Source organism: Miscanthus floridulus, chromosome 5 (genome assembly GCF_019320115.1).
Source record: "Miscanthus floridulus cultivar M001 chromosome 5, ASM1932011v1, whole genome shotgun sequence".
In the NCBI taxonomy this organism is placed as follows: Eukaryota; Viridiplantae; Streptophyta; class Magnoliopsida; order Poales; family Poaceae; genus Miscanthus; species Miscanthus floridulus.
In genome coordinates, this window is record NC_089584.1 from 71,673,819 (window position 1) to 71,682,802 (window position 8,984).

At 42.6% G+C, this 8,984-nt stretch overlaps 1 pseudogene; it reads right to left on the reverse strand.

The window, feature by feature from the left end:
• Positions 1–2,985: 2,985 nt before the first annotated feature.
• LOC136454760 (protein FAR1-RELATED SEQUENCE 5-like) lies at positions 2,986–4,529 on the reverse strand (annotated as a pseudogene).
• Positions 4,530–8,984: the final 4,455 nt, after the last annotated feature.

Below are 8,984 nucleotides of genomic sequence, written 5' to 3' on the forward strand. Positions count from 1 at the left end.
TATCCCTGCCCGGTCACCAGTTTATCTTTCCACCATTTATATTTTCCAAGTGATAATAATACAGTAATATATTTCCTATCTCTCGCGAGTGACAGGCAATCACTCGACTTCTACCAGAGTCCTATAGCATAGCAATCTACATAATCCTGTCATACTAGTAAGACTCATAGGATAAAGATAGGTATATGCAAGTGGGTTTCAATCATCTCCTTAAAACTTAATGCACAAATATAATTTAAACTACAGAAAGTAGGGGTTATGCACCGGGGCTTGCTTGGGTAAGATATATTAAAAAGTTAGTGTCTGCATATTCAGATCAGCCACCATCAACTGGATAGAAGCCCATTGCATCATCTCCTGGAGAGAATACCCTTACACCATCTTCGGGTTCTCAATCACCCTTCGATCGATCCGTTGATCCATCATCGTGCCTATATGATATGCATGCGATGCAATGCAAAGATGTAATTAGGCAACTGTAACCGTGACTCATAAAATACGACGTACGCCGCTCGAGTTAACGGGCTAGTTCTAACGATGGCCGTACTTAGGCTACATATACACGTTGTCGGATAAGGCGTTATTTCCCAACAATTTAGTTATATAAACCAAGGTGTTTCTTTATTTTATTCTATTGATTTAATCTTTATTCGAAATAGAGCATCATTAGCTACATAACAAACTGTTATTCTAGAGCTACAAAATTTACCATGAGTACCTAAGATTGCTAAGAGCCTACTTTAAACTTTCAGATGCAACACTATCACCGATTTACCACAACAATTCCTACAAGTTTTTATTCTAGTAATATTACCCATCTTAGTTTGATTATAGCATTCCTAGAAACATGATAAAACCATATGAACAAAACACACTAATAGATAGATCATGATTTTAGAAATCTAACAAAATTGGTTTCCCAATTTTTGGACACCCACAAGATTCTATTTTAATTATACAAGTTTAGCATTAGAACCAAATTAGAAATCGTTTTAGAAAATGAAACGGGCCAGTGGCAACCCTTTTGGCCTAGAAATCCTATGGCGGCCCGAGTGGCATGGTCGCGCGCATAGCAGACAGGCTAACAGGCCTGACCCGGATGTGAGTTGCAGACTTTTGCATAAAAGACCCCTGCTTAAAGCTAAACTAACCCACAGTACTATGTATACTATTCATCAGAGTCATGAGACTTACGATGGGTCCCCTGGACTGTTTCAATCCTCATCGCGAGGTCCTTCATCCTGCCCTCGAAATAGAGCAGCGAGCAGGGGAGGCAGTACGCCGGCCAATTCTTGGCCGGATGGGGCTTCGCAGCGGCGGAGGACCGGTCGATGACCCGAGGGGGGCCAGGGCGCACCGGGGGGTGGCCACGGCCTCGCCGGAGGCAGCCCAATGTGGTCCAGCCGTGGGTGCCGGTGGCTAGGGGCGACGGCGGCAGGCGGTAGCAGTGCTATGGGCGGCTCGGCCGGGCACAACCAGTGGTGGCACAGCCACACACACGGCGGCCGCGGCAGGTGGCTGCACGGTGGCGGCAATGCAGCCGGCGGCTCTCGGCTTGGCTAAGGTGCCTCAGACAGAGAGGAGAACGAGGCAGATGTCGTGATGGTGCTGGCTACGTGTGAGGAGGGACAGAGAGACGGGAATGCTGGTGGCGGTAGCACTCTGCTCTGCCCCCAAGGTGCTCATGTGCGCGGCGAGAGAGAGCGACAGAAAGAGTGAGAGAGCAGAGGGAGAGGCTGAACGCCTCGTGATAAGAATGGGGCGAGGGAGTAGCGTGGCCAGGACACAGCAGGCAGGGCACACACAGAGCGGTAGAGGCACAATGGGGCGAGGATGGTGAAGCAGGGAGAAGTCAACGTCCACATTTGCGGCTGCGGCGCACAGCAGAACAGCGACAAACACCTCAATGTGGAGGGACAGCGGAGGCAGGCAGCGCTACCGCGACAAGGCATTAATCCCAACGTGACCACGGAGGCAGGCGGCATCAAGGGGGGGGCGGGAGGTAGGTGAATCACATAGTGGAACGGGCTCCACATTGGCCCAGTGATGCAGCCGTCGCCACAACTCAGCTTCGCGCCCGACACAGCGACTCCAGGAGCTAGACCGCGGCCATCCAGGGCCGGCCAACGCAAGGCCACGAACGCCGTGCGGCACTGAGCGGGCCCGCGGGCTGTCTAGTGACAGCGGCCTGGCTAGGGTAGGAACCTAGCACCAGCAGCATTCGCACGCATGGTGAACACACCCATGGTGCCAAACGGCCAAAACTTGCATTTTTATTAGAATTTGAATGCCAAACTTGCATTGTCTACTGCCTATTTCTGACTTAGAAAAATTTGAGGGCTCAGTGGAACTAACAATCATTTGCCCTATTGCCTTAATTTCTAAAAGGTCTAAACCTTGTTAATTTCAACTAAGAACTATCTCCTGCACTAGTTCATACTTTATACTTATTCATAGCGACAAAACATGTAAGCATTATTTAACTATTTTGCTCCATATAATTCGCCGCAAATGGTACTTTTAAATACAAGCTCATATGTTTGTCGGCTTAGCGAAATGACTTATCTTAATCCCAGGTTTAATTTCTGAGCTCCCAAAAGTACTAATCAACCATATTTATTTTCCAAAATTAAAGTTGCACCTTCATATACATAACGTGCTCAAGCTATATTTTATTTTTTTGCTTATAGAAATTGGTTTCCGTGCCAAACGATTAAAACTACTTATTCTACTTTTCTTGCTAGAATTTTCATCAGCACATTACGCATTAAGTAAACTAACTTACAATACCTATTTTGATTTTTCTCAGCCACAAAGGTGAAATCACATACGATTCGTTTATCATTTCATGTGCATTTAAAATTCTAAAACTCGAGAACTTGGTGTGTTAATTTCTTTTAAGCCTTAATCTAGGTGCTAAGCGAGCTTGTAACACCAGAGGTGTTACAGCAACATCATTCTTAGCCTCAACTCCAAACTGTGATGTCACTTTGTTTTGTCTCTTTTTTCTAGCCTTGTGCTTCTTATCAAGCCAAGTTCTTTTTCGTTTTGAACTTTTTGTTTGGACATGTTTTTCTTCAAACTAGCATTGTTCAACAAATCATTTGGTGGACTAGCATTTGTGGGAACTATACATGCATCCTCAAAAGTGCTTGTACTTGCATTGATTTTTTCTTTAATTTGCTTACCAAGGATGGCAAGTGTGTTGTCCACTAGCGCAGTACATTCAGGAAAGTTTGCTGCTTCTTGTGCCAAATTGAGAAATTTATGGGACGTATATCTGAAGCGAAGTATAGCATCTATCTTTGGATTTTCGATTATGTTTCTCCCTTGGTTGTCTTGTACAATCCTAGACTGTGCTTCCCTTGTCCAATGCTTTAACACATATTGTGCTGGTAGTGACTTAATATTCATCAAATCAAGAAACTTAAGAGCATGACCAGACAATATCCCAATTCTATCAAATTGTTTGCAGCTGCATACAACTATTTGCTTCAAAGGATCACTGACAACTTTATACTCCTCCTAATATGTATAGTCTACTAGATATGCATTATTTTCATCTAATGCCTTGGTGTAAGCTGCCAAGGATCTTTCGTATTCACCTTGAAAAGCTTCAAATACAATAGGAGTATACAACTTGCTGGCTTGAATTAAATCCAGAATTTAGTTCATTGTTCCTTTTTCCTTGCACAAAACCCTTTCAAAATGCTTAAAGAACCGGATGATATCGAAATCAGATTTAAAATGGATTTTCAAATCATTGTTCAAACTCTCACTCAATTGTGTACTTCTCATCCCTAATGTGAAGACATCCTTCATGTAACATTCGGCTCATTTTTCTTTCAACTTATATATACTATCAAACCAAGTTTGCTTGCTCACCTTTTGCCTCATGTGGTCAATTTTTTGTTCAAATTCTACCATGTCTTCATACTCAAACATGCATGCACTAAAATCTGATAGAATACTTAAGCTTTCATTCTTCTCTTCATTCTTCTCCATTTTCTTCTCTGTTTTCTTCTGTTTTTTCTTCTCCTTTTCCTTCTCTTCATCCTTCTCTTCGTGTAGATGTTTGTTAGCATTTTGCATGATGTGGAAGGAGCATAATCCATGCCATGCTTCTGCAAACACTTCTGCAACTGCCTTTTCCATTGCTACATCCTGATTTGTGTACAAAGTTTTTGGCTGTTGTCCATTATGAGCTTTTAGAAAGGTCTCAAACAACCACTTGAAGGATTCAAATGTCTTATCATACATGAGAGCAGCACCAAAAACTACAGTTTTTTAAAGTGATTGAATCCAACAAATACACCAAAAGGTCTGTTCTCCTTATTTGTTCCAAAAGTAGTGTCAAAACTAACAACATCACAAAAATGTGCATAATCCATTATCATTTTAGCATCAACCCAGAATATGTTTGCTATTTGTTCGTCACAATCCATTTGCAATGTATACTAGAATGATGGATTCTCAGCAATTTTGTCTTGAAAATACGTAAGCATACTACCTGCTTGTCCATATACCATCTCTCGTTGGCGCTTGGTCCGCAAATAATTCTTGTGATCACGGAGGGTGTAGCTAAGATTAAGTGGACCACCAACTTGGCGAATAGCCAACTCATGGGCAGCTTTTGGCCCAATTCCTACATCATCTGTTGTTTCAATTTTAAAAGCTTGTAAATCTGAAATTTTCCTTTGTGACACCATTAAGTGTAAGGTTTCTGGCAGGTGTAGTGCATGATTGTGTTCCAAAACCAGCTCAGACACTTTTAGGATTCCCCTCTCTCGATCCATTTTCAGATTCATGTGGACTTGACAATCGGTTCTAATTTTGGCTCGGGGGCATTTTGTTAGATGATCTCTTTTGTCTGACAATCGATGACCCTCATTTGCACAAACAAATTTGCATGATGTAATCTTGCCATCAGATGGTCTTTTATTTGTATACCTTTTTCTGACTTCAAAGCCTTGCTATCCACAGTAACTAAGCCAAAATGCCCTTCATTCGAATTTCCAAATTCTAGGCCAACGTGAGGTACCAAACCGGGTAGCATTTCTCTAAAAAAGAAAACATAACATGAGAAGGGGACTTATGCAATTGCAAAAAAAATTCTATTACTAAATCTAGATCTCATGGCAAACAGAATATACAAGCAAAGAGTAGCTGTGCATGGGATTGAAACAACAAAATCCATTTGATGCCAAATAACAAGTAATACAAAGGTTATATTACTCACTTGTTAGGATCACAATTCACTTGGTTGGCCTCATTTTTGTTTGCCTCTTTTTTTATCTCCATAGAACACAATGGAGAAGCAAGGCAGCTCGTCAGTCGTCACTCAAACGCTTGAACGACATAGCGAATCGTCCCCTTCGTCGATGGAATAATCCGACGATCACTCCTTCACACACCATCTGTGCAGTTCTCTCGCCATCTTGCCTTTTCTTCATGGCTCTGCGTCCATCTGTCGGTCTGCCCGTGCTTTTCCCCTCTTCTTGCGCCTCTATTTTTCAAAGCGTGTCGGCGACGAGAATCCAGAGCAGTGCTTCTCGATGCTACTTGGGCCTCATCACATACATGGGCCAACCTCAGTGCTGGCTTCATGTTGCTGGATCACCAATGGAGGGCATCAGGCATTCTATGTCCCTAGACGCAGAACTAGCTAAGTTAGAGGAGCTGGTTCCCTCCAATACCTGAGATTTTTGGTGCAAGCTCCAACTCTCGGCGCCAAGGACGTAGAAGGGGACGACGATGACAAGATGGTGGTCATGGGCGCCATGGCCAAGGGAGGTGAAGAAGACACCCACCTTGCTGTAGCTTCGTGTGCCGCCTGCCATGGCTCCTGGCACCTCCACTCCCATGGTGTGGAGGAGCAAGATGGGAAGAGGAGCGGTGAAGCAGTCGTCTAGAGGAACGGGATGGGAAAAGGAGCGGCAGGGGAATGCTCGTAAAGGCAGGCGGAACATAAAAGAAGCAGAGGGGACGAAAAACATTATATTGAATGACAAATGCAACCCACTATTGACGGTCACTAACACCAATTATAAACCATCAACATAACCTACATCTATATTTAATTCTATCACCAAATATAGGTTTAGGGGTTTAAACTAATAAATTTCATAAGTTTTGGTGAATCTGTGTTTTCAGCAGGCTTTAATCTAAAAACCATCAAGGAGGACCTATTCATCAAAGCAAATCACGTTTATCCCCAACGACACCGACATGGAAAGACTCTAGAACACTCTGGAAGGCAACCCACCAAAGCAGTCCTAGAGGGATTAACATGTGGGGCCGGTCGACCCCACCTGTAGGCTGGCCGACCCATGGGACCCAACCATTAGTCTTTGTTCTGAATGTCGGTTCTCCACCGCCTTTGAGAGTCCATCTCCGCCGTTGATCAAGGTCGGTTCATCCAACGGTGATCAAGGGAGTTGACGCGGATCGATGATGTGGCAATTCCTTGCCCCCTACTCTACCTTGATTCCTTGCCCCTACTCCACCTCAGCCTATATATAGCAGCCTTTGTCCCCCTTTCTAGAGCCATTCTAAAACCCTAATTCATATTCTCCTTGTCAGGATCAAAGCCAGCTATTAATAGAAGATTAGTCCTCCATAGGACTTAGTCTCATAAATAATAGTGAGATAGAGTGTGAGAGAAGAGTTTGGAGGAGATGCCGGCCTGTCGGTGCTCTCTCTATGGCTTGTACCTTGGTGGATCCAAGTTCTATCTAAGCTTGCCTTCAAGATTTCTCTAGTAATCAACTTCTGATTCAAGTAAACATTGTGTTTATATTGTTCATCAGGTTCGTGACTCTTTTGAGTGCTTTATTTCTGCTCTAGAGGGAGTAAAGTATTAATCATGAGTGTAAGCATGATGCTTAGACTTAGGTTAATCATGGATGCACCCTGCATTCCGGATCGGTGGTAGATCGCATGTGTGACATCAGTACTATATAGCCTCATTGAGTACTATATAGCATTGTTGATCCTTTGTAGTTCACCTCCCATTTGTAGGCCAAGTAGGATCCGGTTATGAAGGAAAGCATCATCTGCTGGTGTCTTTCCTTAGTAATGTCCCTAGTTGAATAGTAGAAGACATAGCTTACCCAAGTTAGAATTAGAGAACCTCAGTTATCCTCTCTATGCTCCTGTTTATCCTAACCTTGTTTCTACCCCTTATTAAGTTAGGCCATAGTTAGTCTCACATGTTTCCCAATGGATACGATACTTGAAATACTTATGGCCTTATGGGTGAAAGCTATAGCGGTATCCGTGCACTTGTGGATTTATCTGTGTGTGTTAATAAATACCAACAAGATTTCTGGCGCTGTTGTCGGAGAAATGGTTGCTGAGTTAACTTTGAACCTAGCTTAACCATGTACATTATATCTTTTACTTTCTTTTATCATGAATTCCACTCCTATCCACCTATATGTTGCACCTACAAGCATGCACTTAAAGCCACCAGAATCTTCAAAGCCCATCCTAACACCTGGCTATGAGCTACACCTGTGTTTTATAAAATTGATTCGGGATAAATCCTTCTCGGGAGAAGGCGATGAAAACCCATACTCACACCTACAAGAGTTTGAATAGACCTGTGCATGCTTGCGTATCGCTGGCATGTCTAACAAGACCTTAAGATGGAAGTTGTTTCCGTTCTCTTTAACGGGAAGAGCTAAACAATGATATAGTCAAAATGTGGGAAGTATTCAAGGAGATTGGAAAATGTTATGCTCTAAATTTTGTTTACGATTCTTTCCCATCTCTAAAGTAGTCAGCCTTCGAAAAGAGGTTCTAAATTTTAGACAACTAGAAGAAGAATCTCTTGGCACATCATGGGATCGTATTAATAACCTCATTATCACTGGACCCGACCTTGCTATTTTAGATCCAATGCTCCTTCAACATTTTTATATGGGTCTTAGCGAGAATTCTGTGCAAAGCCTTGGTCAAGCCTCTAGAGGAGCTTTCCTTCATTTGTTTGTTAGTGAAGCGAGATATATGCCTGATAGAATTAGTGAAAAGACTCCCTACAAGAAGAAGAAGTTTTGATAGCCAAATCACAACCACTCCAATCCCAAGATTTAGCTGTCAATCCCAAATCATCAATACCCCAAAATCCTCCAAGGGAAGAAGAAATTTAACCCTTTGAAATTTCTTGTGAGGATGATCTTTTTTATGTTGATAAGAAACCTTCAAGTAAATATAATTCAAATCCTCTCAAGAAGGGATCTCTTAGAAAGCATCCTTATTCCCATATAGGACATTAGGAAGAACACAAGGGTGGCATGTCTAGTGAAACCATAGAAGGAGAGCCAAGCTATCTAGAAGCCATTCCTATTCTCTCCCCTTCTATGCCCATATTAGATGTCTCATCTGAACACATCTCTAAACCCATCTTGGACCCCAATGATCCCTCTTACGCTCTTTCTTCTAAGTCTCATGATGATCCTAGAAACCCACTAAGACACCCAAAGCATAGGAGTCTTGAAGGTTAGAAGGATGGCCAAGAAGAGCAACGGTAATGGCTGGAATATATTAAGAACTCATATGCCACTGCTAGAGAATGGATGGACAAGGACGAAGCCTTATCGGTAGAATCCAAACTTGGCTTAGATCCAAACGGTGAGCTTAAATCAATCTCTTTAATAAACATGACTCATCCAAGTTTGGAGGAGGCCTTGGACAAGATCAACCCGAGAGTCACTAATCCGAGGGAAATCTTAGACAATAAAATGACCAATGAATGTCATAGGCATGGAATGATGGATACAATGTTTCTGCCTATAGACATTCATAAAGAAACACCCTTGGAACTTGAAAAGGAAGATGACATAGACGAGCATGAAAGTTATTTCATGAGCACATCATTAAATCTATGCTCGCATGAGAAATCTTCTGAATCAATTGGTCTCTCTATCATTGCCACACACGAGATCTTCAACCCCCTCGTGCTTCCTATTCATAAAAACTTT